Below are 13753 nucleotides of genomic sequence, written 5' to 3'. Positions count from 1 at the left end.
AGCAGCCAGCAGGCTGTCTGTGGTGTGAGCTTGCTCAGTCTGTCCTTGCCTTCTGTTACATTTTGCACCAGTTATTACAGTCCTTCTCTAAGCACATTATCATTAGCTTCTGCATAATCAAATGATTGTGGCAGCTTAAATAATTGTGATAATTATTCTCTATTAAGACCTTCAGTAAAATACGTAAATACACTGCAATGGGACCACATCTGTGAAGATTTTCTTGTATCCGCAGACTTTGTACAAATTGTAGTGGAGGTAAATTAATTTGAGTTCAACCACAATGCCGTGTTTTCACAGCCGCTTGCTACAGTGCGCGGACCACACACACGCACATGTCTGATCATTTTCCAACTCTGCATCTGAAGTAAACATTTTATTGGCCCTTCTAATGTGATCATGTGCTACAAATCTACGGCATAAACCTCACTGTACATAGCCCATAGGGATAATTTCAGTTCTCAGGGCAGCAGGCTGTGGTGAGATTGGGTTGGCCCTGAAATCAATGGGCTGATCCCTCTCTGTACAGCTCTCTGGCTGACATGCTTGACTTTTCATCTCCACGGTCACATAGATTGATGACTTATGACCAAGAATGTATGTTTGCTGACCTCTAGCAAAGTGAGTGACACATAATTAATCCGATCACTCAGAAAAGTGGAAAGGAAAGGGGAAGAATGGTTCAGTATCATCAGGCCTTGACTTCAAATAGCCATTTGACATTTGAATGTGAAGACCATTCAGTGAGGAAATGAAAACTGTGTGTGTGAGGGACAATAATGGATGGAGCAGTGAATTTACCACAATTACCTCGCCACCATATCTGGTCTATATGTCGAGCTGATGGAGTCTTCGGTATTTGATCCTCAGCTGGACCTGCTGAAGCATGTGTGGAGAGCATGTATAATGATCATACGTGGAGACGTGGACTGGCGGTGTTGAGATCCGTGATACGTGGTCCATGTAGGCCGTGCTGACCTCTTCAGCCCCTCACAGTGTCTTGGTTGCAGCAGCCTTCCCTACTCCACGTCCAACAGCTGGGTCAGTGACTACTAGAAACAGGCTCCTGAGTGGGCTTCTCTGATACACTGTTAATTAAAATTCATTTCTGAGCATGCATTAGCCATGCCCATCTATTTATGGGCGGCTCTCAAATGCAGCCACTACAAAACAGTGCTCTGTAATTAACCCCACCTAATCAGATAGCGCACTAGTGTTGTGTTCCTATTCGTCCTCAGGCACACAGCCATTGGACAGGGGTTTCAGAGAGAGGATGAGCCCATTCTATAGTTCAGAATGGCTAAGCAGATTAAAACCTCATATCAAACATGATATTTACAGGCAAGGCTCAGTGGAGAGTGCTCCTTTTATGTGGGATGGGGAGAGGCTTCAGGGCTGGGCTTTTAAAGCCATGTCCCTTAATTGTATTCTGGCTAAGTGGGATGAATGGTGCTTTTTAATCAGACTACTGACGGGGCTCTGTGTTGTAAAAGTACAGAGATGGTGCCGGATAGCTAAGATGCTGGGTGATATGCTTTTAGTCCAAGCTTCCCAGCTTCTGCCAATATTCAAATGCGTTCTACCATTATGCAAACACCTGCAGTGTGATTTCCTCTTGTGTTCCCATACCCTAAATACTGTATCTAAGTCGTGGTACAGTGCCCATTATACTGGTCACTATCAGCCTTGACTTTAGTAGGTGTGTACCTAAAAGCCAGATATTTAGTCAGTAATTAAGAATGTAAGAGTGTTTGTGTTTGGGAAGAAAAGGACAGAAAATGAATGTTTCATTTAACAGTCAGTCCCACTCCACTGTGTTACTCTGAGGCTTACGGCTCTGCTCCTCCTAGTGGCTGATCTTGGCCATGTTTCCCCCTCAGTGGTGCACACAAATGGCTTTGATAGCAGAGGTTTAACACATCACATAATAAATTGTAACCACTTTTTTTTTCCCTCTTCCTTGCGCGGCTCCCCAGACAGAGGGTGGAATATAGGAATTATCTGAATCTTTTTTGATGTAAACTGACAGGCCCAGCATATAGAAACTAATAGAAATTGTATAAGCCCTGCTGTTCATCTAGTCAATTTGAATTTCATGACCAATCAAATGTAGACAAGGTGTCATTTGGTGGGTAGGGAAGAGGGGAGAGTGAATCCCTTTCCCAAACAGTTAATCCAACTTTAATCCTAGTCATTAGGAATTAGACATGCCGAGCTGTCCGGCCGTGCCTCTAAATTACAATCAAACGGTTACCAATTACACAAATTATTGATGGTAGATTCTCTTTTCAACTGCAAATTAAGGCTATTAAGGAAGGCTCTTTTTTAATGCAAAAGTGACTAATTAACCAGCGGATAGGAAATCTGCTGCCCAGATATCAAAAAAGTTCCCAGCACACATTGCAGAAACACAAGGGAACCAATTAGTTTAATTATCAAAACAGCTAATTAAAATTGCACAGTTCCTAATTAGTTCTTTGCTTTTGCCTCTAATTGACAGCATGGAGATAAATGGGCTGCCGATGAAAATGGGGAGAGGAGAAAAACAGGAGAAACTTCGGCAGAATATTTATGCTGACTTTATCTCCGTCTGTGTGGCAGCCCTTGAAAGTGGAAAATTAATGACCTTAATTCCCAAACTGTTTTTCCTCTAACGGTGCTCCCCTCTGCGCTCCTGGTGCATGCTCCTTTGTATGGGCCTGCCACCCTGCCAACTGCTGGAATGGGAAAAAAGGGGGTACTTGGGGGTGGGAAGGAGCCACGATTCTCCTCCTAATGTGACAGCTCCCACCTAACAATGGAGAAAGATGAAAGAATGGAGCAGATGTAACCACTGGGAGCGTTGCATCATGGGACTGCAACTGTGTTGCACTTTTTTTTTCTTTTCTTTTTTTTTTTTTTTTAAAGTGCTTCTGTCATCTGGGGGGGCACTAATTTGTCCCATGAAAAAGGAGAAACTCAGCTGAGACAAAGATAAAAGACGTTTGATGGCTCAGAAACACTTTAAATTACTTTTTTAATTTGAAGTTTAGATTGATTAATACCATGTCCTGCGAGTCAACTACCTTTGAAATTCTGCAAAAACACATATTTGATGGTGTTGCAAAGAGGCCTAAAGACTGAAAACACAACCGAGAGCCTATTGTTACATCCTCCAGATTTATTGTTACCATTCTCCCTCCTTATTGGTATGATCTGTTTAAAGGTCCTTGAAAATAAAGAAGAAAGATGGATCCTGTTAGACAGAATTGCTACACTAGCAAACCTGAACGACAGCCATTTACCTCACAAGATTTTGAGCAAGACTTTATGTCTTTTTGTGTGTATTTGTGCGTGGTACCTCCCTCTGTTGTCTGTCCTTCTGGCAGGCATTGTGTCTTTGTTCTGTGTTCCTGCAAGGCCAACCTTGTCATGTGTAATCCTGTCGCTCTGCCTGGATGCAAGTGACATGTGGGTCCTCTTGGCACATTAGAAGATAACTATCAACTAATCAGTTTACTTTTGGGACTGTGTTAAAATGTAAATTACATTAATGCTCAAATTATGCATCAAGCTACGTAGATAGGCCAGACCAGAGGCCACATAATGCTAGGATCATTCAGTTAGTGCCTTCTACATGCAGTGTTAATGCACTCTGATTTCCCCTGCTCTGGTTCAAATCAAGTGTGATACGTCAGCCAGTTGGTGTCTGGGAAACTGGAGGAGCTTTGTACAAAGTGGAGGAGAAAGCCTTTTGCAAAACTACACTAAAAGGCGGTGAGATGACAGCTGCCCATTGGATTTCTTTTGTCTAATTCGGCGGAAAGGACTTGCTGCTCCATGTGCATTACAACGTTTTACTCGTCTCGTGAGCGAAGCCGTAGATTTACTTGTAATCTGTATGAACAGATTGCCAGAAGTGCATTTGCTAACATTCAAAACATGATTTATCTGAACTCGCCCTATCTGTTTCAGAATAACACCCCGAAGAGTCGGGTCTGTTGGAAAGCCTTGGCCTGGAGGAACTACCCGTGACTAACAAACACACGTCTACCACTAATTGATTGTCTTGTGTTTTATTTATGGTGCAGTAGTAATTAGTGGACAGCATAATGTAAGCCATTCATTAGCACCTGGCTACCGCTATGGATTTCACTGCTTTGTCTCAGATGCACACATCATTAGGGAGAAACAAAGACTGGAATTTATAAGCATGGCTTCTTATAAATATTCTTAAAGTCAGTGTGCCTTTAAGGAAGAACACAGGCCAGTAAAACTTTTGTCAGCATTTGCTCACTGATTCCATTTTCTGCAGAATATGTTAAGGAAGAGCAGTATAAATTTAATTTTAATTGTTTTGTACACACGCCAGTGAAAAGGAACTGATTGGATACAGTTCAGAGACAGTATATTAATACGTTATTTTCATATGTTAATTGGTTTGCATAATCTCTCCCTTTGCTTGGTTTGGAAGTACCTGGCATTGAGAAGGGGGCTGAAGAGAATAGAAGACTCAAATTTACATAAAACCAGCTCCTCTGAACATTAAATAATAATGCATCTGCAAGCTGAAGGTGTGTTCAGTTAGCAGAAAGCACATCTTTATAATTTATAGTCCAGCTGTTTCAGTGCTTTCGAGTCCATTTTCCTCCCTGCCTGCTTTTAATGAAATCTTGTTACTGGAGAATTGACTGGAATGAATTGAGATTTTAATCCCATTGACGTTCTAGCATGGAAATGCACACTGGTAGGAACTTTTAATGGTGGGCCCAGTAATCAGAAGACACTTGTATTCAGCTCTCTGCAATAATGAATCTCATCAAATGTTAAAGCTTGGGTCGTGTGCAACGGGCTCAAATTTCAAGGTTTTTGACCATCCCCATTTGAGAAATTCCTGAGGGAGTGTGTGATTACTCAAGTTTAGCAGTTTATTGCCTCATCTTTCAATAGCCACTGAAGCACAAAATTCTCATCTAGGTTGCTCTTTTTTTCCCCTGCACTTGAAGAACAGGCCAATATAGACTGCAGAACAGCTGCTCAGATCCCGAGGAACTGCTGTTGGCACTGCAGTGTTATTAGCTGCCACCATCATTGTCCACTCGCTGTGTCACTTAAAGAATGAAAACTGTATTCTGTGACAAAAATCATTGGTGTGATTTTAATTGTCAGAGAACTGCGCTGTCTGCATTGGCATTTGTGTCCGTGTGTCTGCAGTGGTACACAATCCACACACGCGCAAGGGTTTAATGTCTATATATATAAGTGTATATAAAAATAATCGTGCAACAAAGATAATGCATGAAGAAAGATGAAGAGGAAAGTGGGAAGATATACCTGAATTCATGGTTGTGAGGTTTCATTCTTCCCATGTAAGGGTTTTATTGTTAAAAGAAAGCCACCTCATTGGAGAGTGTTACTGAAATTGCAGTTTCTGTACAGATTGTACATAAATATATACCATCAAGTTTTGCTTTCTTTATTTTACCGTTTTCATGTGAACCTGGAGGAGACTCGAGCAGCAACATGGCCACGAGTGATGTGATGCTGTTTTATATTTGAATGACTAAATGTGACCTTTGAGATTAGAGGAGGAGATGCTTCTCAGGGGGCTGAGGAGAGTCCCCGCTGCTATGAAGCTCATGTCCCTTTGATCCCTCTGTAATGAGACTAACACCAGGCGTTGTGGTCACTGAACACATTGACACACCCACCGGAGAGCTGACAGCTCCACTGCCTGGTACTACTGAGGTGGCTGTGTGCGTGCATGTGTGTGTCCTCAGGTACAACAGCGCCCGGAGACATGCGATTTATCCACTGGGATTCAGTATTTTACTATAATACACTGCTTCATGCAGTAATTAGCATTTGACATGCTGTACCATATAAATGATTTATGTAAATACCCCTAATTTTTCCTGTCAGTAAAAGTCTCATGTGGCAGTAAAACTCATGACCAGACCTACCAAGATGTTTCATTTTCTCCAAAAAAAAAAGAAAAAAAGAAAGAAAGAACATGAGTAAAAAATAGTTTCAGCTTGTTTGTGTTGAACTAACCAAAGTTTCCAGTTGATGTGATGCCACACACTCAGGGCTGAGGGCATTCATTCTGACCTGAGCGCGGCTCTGGTGAAGCCCAGTTCTCTTAGACATCTTCAGAGATCCACTGAAGATCAATCATGACCGGGCCCATCCCCACGAGACCCTTAGTAACAGCCACTGATTGCTTTCTGCTGTGCAGGCCGTTAAGTGGAGTCTGGCAATGGGCTCCTGGACAACACTTAACAATCAATCAGAGGGCACAACCACTTCTCATTGCATCCCAGTTCTTCCCCTGCATTACACACAAACAATAATTCAGGTGGACACAAGTGACACTTAAGAATCACAGCCAGAGTATGCCCCATGATTTAGCTGGAGAGGGATACACTGCACTGTAGACAGAAACTTGAGTTGCCAGATTTACATAAACCCAGCAATCGAGGGGCCCTGGTGAATTTTCCCCCCGTTGCCGTACGGACACATCTGTAAGTATATGATGGCATGAGACTGATGCTTATCATGTGTGTTTGATTATCCAACATCAACAGTTGTTTGACATTGAGACTGGAGTTGCTGTTGTCCATCAATACTCGTCATTATCATTATTATTGTCTACAGCCTCACAGCAGCACCAAGGTTATGAAACATATTTATATAAAACCTTTTCTCCAAGATTGCATGTCACGATTTTCCAAATACCGACTTAAAGTATCCTGTTACACATAACTTGAGCATTTTTGCGAGAGACTAGCTGTTTATAAAACCCACATAGCATCGGGAAATGCAATATAAACATTGTGATACGAGACCAAGGCTCTTTCGTGCTTTATGCCTTACCAGTGTAACTACATATGCTGTGGAAAGTCTTCCATAAAAGCCTGAACTTAAAGTTTGCCTATTGATTAAGGATTCCATTGACTTAATGAACCTTCAACCCTCCATCAGATGACTGGCCAATATATGCACTAATCTCTAAAACGGATGTCTGGCCGTGGTTCCTTTTAAATGAATTGATCTACTCAGCTCACCCCAAATGGGAAAATGGGCAAGTATTGATATGATTCCTGACTTAGTGATGGATGTGTGTGATGGTAAAACACGAGCTACATGGGCCGGTTTGTTGTGGGGTAAGCAGAAATTCAAAGAAAAGCTTTACCGGTGCTCCTCAAAGACAAAGCAATATCATTTGTGTCAGTGCCAATACTCCAGTTGTCCAGCTGTTTGTTTTAAAAGAGAACACAAAAACCTCTGTCTTACAAAGTAAAAGTCGTCTTCACGTTGCTTTCAGTGTCTGAATGGTGGGAGGAAACATATCTGTTCATATATTTGTGAAATTGCTGAAGATGCTTTACCTTTGGTTTTCATAGATTTTCTAAATAGATTTTCACTTCACTTTCATCTGTGCGTCCCACCTGGCTGTATGCATTTTAGTGAAGAATGACCATTTTAAGTGAAAGTCACTTGAAGGCTAAAATCCATCTCTGCGGTGGAGTAAAGCAATCACAGCAAGCCTCACAAGAGCATCACAGTGGTTTTGTGTGATGTTCAGACTGCATGGGAAATATTTATCTAAGTCAGATTACACCCAAGGGAGAGCGAGATGTCTGCATCCTTCCAGCCCTCTGTTGTTTCGCTGCTGAGAGAAATGCATTGGACAATTGTTTTGGCAGAGGTTAGTACTTCTAACTATTCACTTCCCACAACAGAAAACCATTGTTCAGTATCTCCACAATAATAAGCGTGAGTGCCATGAATAATCACCAGAGTGTCAGCTAGCTGTATTGTGATCCTCACCACTGGTGAGCCTCAGATGGCATCAAATAATTTTGTCTGTCTTCCCTCTGAGAGCCGCGCAGCCAAGAATGTTTGATGTCCCTTCCATTCATTTCAATAACAGAAAGCCATTTTGAGAAAATTGAAACAACCTATTTCTTCCTCTGATCTTCCCCTGCTGTAAGGGGTTGTCAAAAATGTTCAGTTTTTCTTTGACATGCGCTAATGAGTCAGCTGTGCAGGTCAAAGGCCCTGATAATTTGAGCGCTTACTTCATAAACTCATTCTTTTTGACACAAACTAATGAAGAAATAATAAATCAAAAACACATTCTCTAAGATCTGAAGATTGCATTGTAAATGCCAGCAGAAAGAAAATTGTAATTGGGGACAGGAAATTGTTTCAGTGAAGCAGTGGAATTTTAAAATTAATCAAAATGAACCATTGTATTATGTAAACATTTAATTATAGTCCAATTTTCTGAGACTATTCCCTGTCTGTCTCTTTTGCTGAACCGTGCTCTCTTCTTGTCAGCAGAGCTATTGAGGGGTAATTAGCTTATTTATCACACTCTACCTTTGGCTAGATGTGCACTTGTCTAAAATCACTTTTGTGTGCCATTTTACACTTAAAGTAATACAGTAAATGGCAGTGACTCGGTACATAAGATTCAGATTTTTAAATCGCCACCAAAGCTTGTGTTTTCTCAACCTGGTTCTTGGATCACAGTTCAATCCTGCTAAGGCACACACAGTTCTCCCCCTGGTCTTTCATGCAGACAAGATACGTTGCCACTGTGAACATACTGACTTGTGTGGATGTGGATGCTCACCAAATCAAGATACACCTCACCTATACAGGTGAGGTGTATCTGTCTAAATGTATAGGTGAGGTGTTTCTTGATTTGTTAATTTATGCAGGAGCAATGTGACGAAAACTTCAGTTGGAAGGAATGGACTCTTAGGGGAGAACATGACACTCTCACATCATAGCACCAGCATTAACTGGTAACGCTGAAATATACTCTATGCGTTTCCAAAAAGGAAGAAACACATTTCAGCAACAAAGATAAACAATATTCACTGAAGCACCTGAAGCGGCTGAAATTGCAGGGCGAAGTTAGAGAGAATCATGTGGGGTCACACAAATAAAATGGACTAAGTTCAGCCCTTTTCTATCAGGACCTTGTCTTTGAACACTCTCCCAAAAGGGAGAACTTTTGGATCCGTCCTACCGACCAGAGTTGGCCGACTGCTGGGGAAATGGTTCGGGTGTGATGCATACATGTGGGACTCAATATACTGAAACGTGCACCTCATATACCGGAGACCTAAGAAAACCATTGACAGAGTTGTACATGCCACCTTGGAGGGTCTGATATTTACTTTATGGAAGAGATGAGCTCCATGTAGTCCCCTTTAAAGAACCTGCTGGAGGACCCATTTGAAGCTCTCCTTTGTTTTCTTAGTTAATGAGGTGTAGCATCAACTATACTGTGTGGAATACTCTGGAGGCCAGGCCAAAAATAATCTTGAGGATATTTCGGTTAGAAGAAGAACCTCTGCACCCATAGCTCAAGGGCAGCATGCTGTATTTGCCTCTTTCTAGAAAGTCACACTGAGGGACTTTTCATTTCAAGGTACTGCTGTAACATAAGAATAAATCTTTCAAGTCTGCAAGCAAACCCCTGTTTTTGTGGGAACCAGGAAATAGCCAGACTAGATATCGGAAATGTTGAATTAACCTCATCGAATAGCGGTTGATAGATTTCTCTCAGAGGAGACTTCATTTCTGACACTTCAACACATTTTAACGTTGAAATTATGTAGGATCCAAGGATGTTGCCGTTCATCCTGTTCATTGTACTGACAAAGCTCTGCCAGTGGTGGTAGAGAGGAATGGTCGTTCAAACTAAATTAATAGTTACCTGTGACTGTTTGCAACCACTCAAATCATTCACATTCATTTACATTCATTTGTTTGTTGCTCCGTGCTGTCATCTTCAAACATGCTTAATGGGTTTATGTGGTTCAATACTCCAACGTACCATCCCACAGTGTAATTAATTAAAAAAAAAAAAAATTCAGATACCAAGTTTCATTAAGTAAATTATTCCATAAATATTATATTTGTCGATAAAAAAATAATGTAACAATAATACAATAACAAAATGAATTGTGTATAAACGCATACATAAAGCACATATATCTTAAGAGCAGGAATCGAATGGTTAAACACACAGAGTTGGGAATGTGTTGCATTATACACACATATTGTAATCGTAAACGTGTGTGTGTGTGTGTGTGTTTTCCACTGAGGGTATGGTGGGGTACAAGCCCTGTTCACAGTGATGTCACGCAGACTCTCCACAGACTGGCTGAGTAAGAGGAACAACAGAATTTCAACTGGAGAGATCAATTATAGATAGAAGAAAATGAATGGGGAAAGTAATTTAATAAATTATTGACTTGATGTCTTATATCATGTACAAAAGCAAATGAAAAATTAGATTGTGCATTTGGATGAAGTTGGATTTAAAGAGCTTCAAAATTATATTTAATTAGACAAAGAAAAAAAAATGTGTCATGGGTATATGAAGTTTCACTGGGAAGAGTAAATTAATGATCGCATTTGCGGCAATAGCAAATGATGTGCCAGCCAAAAGCGCGGCTGTCTGGAAAGTCAAGAATTGGGAGGGTGTGGGGTTTCAAAAAGTAAACGCCATTGTGGTCTTCTATCTTCCCTTTCCCGATTCAGATGGATGGAGTTTCCCTGCTCTGTGGGTTCTTGTGGGTTCTTTGCTGTCAAGAGCTTCCTGGTGCTGATGCAAAAACACAGTCCCTGCAAAACGTGCACGATTAGTGTGTTGAGCACACAAATGCAGCCACACAAGTACACTTGGGTGACAAATGAAAAGAAAACCACATCTCTAACATCTCTTAGTACCGTGTCCTTCTACCATAGACTGGCAGAGTAGTTTATTGTCTACTGGAGTGTTGAATGCCAGACAATGTTGTGATGTCTGACAACGCTTCTTAAAACCCTACTGGGTTCAGAGCCGTTGACTGGCCATAGCCATAGCATGAGTCGTATACCAATATACTCATCTCACCTCATCTCATCTTCCGTACCGCTTAATCCTGCACAAGGGTTGGGGGGGTTGCTGGAGCCTATCCCAGCTGGCATCGGGCGATAGGTGGGGTACACCCTGGACAAGTCGCCAGCCTATCGCAGGGCTCCCAATATTATATGTGTATATATAATATACTATACTCTGTAATGATCCAATTATCAAAAATGGCTATATATGGCTATTTTCTGGGGCAAATACAGGACATGTTCAGTCTTTTACATAATAATAAGTGTAGACACAAGACTTTTTACATCTATCTGCAAATTGTAGTTTGAAATTCATGGCAAAAACATGTCAAGAACACTTTCAGTCAGCTGGGGACTTAAAACAAAAATGCTAAATGTCATATCATTTTTTTTATTGTGGTGTAGCACTGTATTTGACTCCTTTTTAAAGAACAAAATAAACAGTTCAGTGCCTTTTCCTGAAGGAAACTTCCATGCCTTGACTGCAATTTTCACATCTGAAACGACACCATACTTTCGGGTCACTTATTGACCAGAGATTGTAACACCTCCATTGGTCCGTTTTCATAATTCCTACAACTATTACAGAAAGTGGATTTTTTTTTTTTTGTTATCCTAGTTCTTTGAAGCCAGAGTTAGAATTTTTTAGCTCCTACTTCTGTGGGTACTTTCCAAGACAAGTTTAGAACGTGCAAGTTTTTTGGTTCAGACATACATTTTGGTTGACTGGATGAACACCCCCATTCAGAAAAAAACAGCAACGTGTAAACGCTGAAAAAACCTTAGCTGAACCTTAGCTAGAAACAACCAGGCCTAAAAAATTAAATAAAAATATCAGTCAAATCCCGGCTTTGTGAAGTACTTACCATATTGCCACATGCCACACTTCAGTGTACCCATTGGCCGTGAAAATGCAGTCCATTGAAAGTATGATGTCCAATGGGTGGTCAAACTCAGAGTCCCCTGAACTGTTGAGTCCAAAAGCACCTAAAGTTGTATAGTAGCATGAGGACCATGTAAGTCTACTGTTTCTACATAACAGGTGTTCAGGCACGGTAGTGAGCTGTGTCACCCCTAAATTTCTGCAGTGTTAGCAATAACCGCTAACTGTGGTCATGAGCTAAAAAGAAGGAAAGCAGACTTGAGATATAATTTGGCTCCCATTTAGCTCAAGTACACACGAGCTGTCTCTCTAGACAGCTGGATTGATTAAAGGACGCAGCTTAAATAATTAATGAGTTGTTCCAAAAGTGAACTATTCGCATGGAAATGATTGCGTCTGGAGCACAATATGCAACCAGCATGTGTGGAGCAGTAAAATCGTCGAATCTGAAATACATATAAAAGGCAGCGGTACAATGTTTATTGTGCATCATACAATACGAAGCAGAAAAAGCATGTTTGCGGGTTTGGATTCAGACTGGAGTTTATTTTACACTGATTTTTAATATTAAACAGGACACATGGTACCCTCAGGAAAACAAATACACATTGTAATTAGTTGGAGGAACTTTAAAGTTGGATTTCACTTTCTCCTTTGCATGAACCGTGATATGACGAAGCCATGGGAGGAGGAGGAGGGGGGGAGCAGCAGCGGGAGAACAGAGGGAGGAGAGATGAGGGAATAAAGACTAATTTATGTGTGAGCTTCCAATGGTATCTCTGGGATGCTGCGTCCCTTTAGATTGTGTCGCCTGGTGTCTAGAGAGGCAGAATGCAAATGGAGCAGGTTTCTAGGTGAGGCTGGGCGCAGTCACAGGCCCATGTTGGGACCTGGTTATGCAGTTGCTAAACAAGTGTTCTTTGTCATGCTGGGCCCCTGGGGCTGAGCCAAACGAATCCTATCATCTGCACTGTTGTGTTACTTAAGCAAAAATACTCACGTTTGCAGCCAGTATTTATAAGATGAAAGACCCTCTTCGGGGAATGTCAGAATTAGTTATTTTTTCCCCAATTAATTTGTGTTGTGAGTATAGTTTCATGGTCCCTGCGCGGATCCCAAGTGGATTGGTTGGGTGTGCTGCTATTTGTAGTCAATGTGTCAAAATTCAAGGAAGAGCGGATTGTTTACCGTCGTTTTATGTTCGCTGCTATGAACCCATTTAAGGAAACAGAGTTCATTCTCAAATAATATACAGTCATCGTCAGTAGAACGTGTATTTATTAATGGCTTTACTTTAACTAAATCATCAGTCATGTATAATGCTGCTGTTCTTGCCTCCTGCTAATTCAATGAATGCTAAGATACTGATTAATATTAGGCCAGGGGCCTTGATGAATTAAGAAATACTGTTGACTAACTGACATAATCATTGAATAGTTAAGATAAAATCCTCACTGTAATTGAACATGAAGCATCATTTATCTATAGATTTGTACCAGACTACTTTATTGAATTGCTTTCCTACGCCCTGAAGTATGCTTTAGCAAATTGACCTAAATTCTCGTGCGGAACTTAAAAATCAGCTAAATTTGCTTTCAAGTCCATGATGTGAAGTTTTAGAATCTCTCTAATCATGGAAGTTCAGCACTTAAATTCCTCTTCATTGTGTGGAAGGCGAGAACTGCATGTCGTCAGGCATTGCTGCTGCAGCCCTGGAACAGAATAAGGTGCTAATAAAAAATGTGTGACTCCACTAATGAATCCGATTCTGCAATTCTGCAACTCAAGCACTTAATTATCATAAGACACTCGCTAATGTGCTCATTCAAATGGGCAACACTTTGCTTGGAATAAACTGTATGGCTTAATGACTTGAGAAAAAGAGCCTGATGACATCCTGCTCTCTTATCAACACTTCCCCAAGACTGGCACAAGAGATGGTGGGTGGATATGATCAAACTGGCCTATAAATGAGGCCAC

Source organism: Mugil cephalus, chromosome 3 (assembly GCF_022458985.1).
Source record: "Mugil cephalus isolate CIBA_MC_2020 chromosome 3, CIBA_Mcephalus_1.1, whole genome shotgun sequence".
Classification (NCBI taxonomy): domain Eukaryota; kingdom Metazoa; phylum Chordata; class Actinopteri; order Mugiliformes; family Mugilidae; genus Mugil; species Mugil cephalus.
This window is presented reverse-complemented; position numbering follows the sequence as displayed.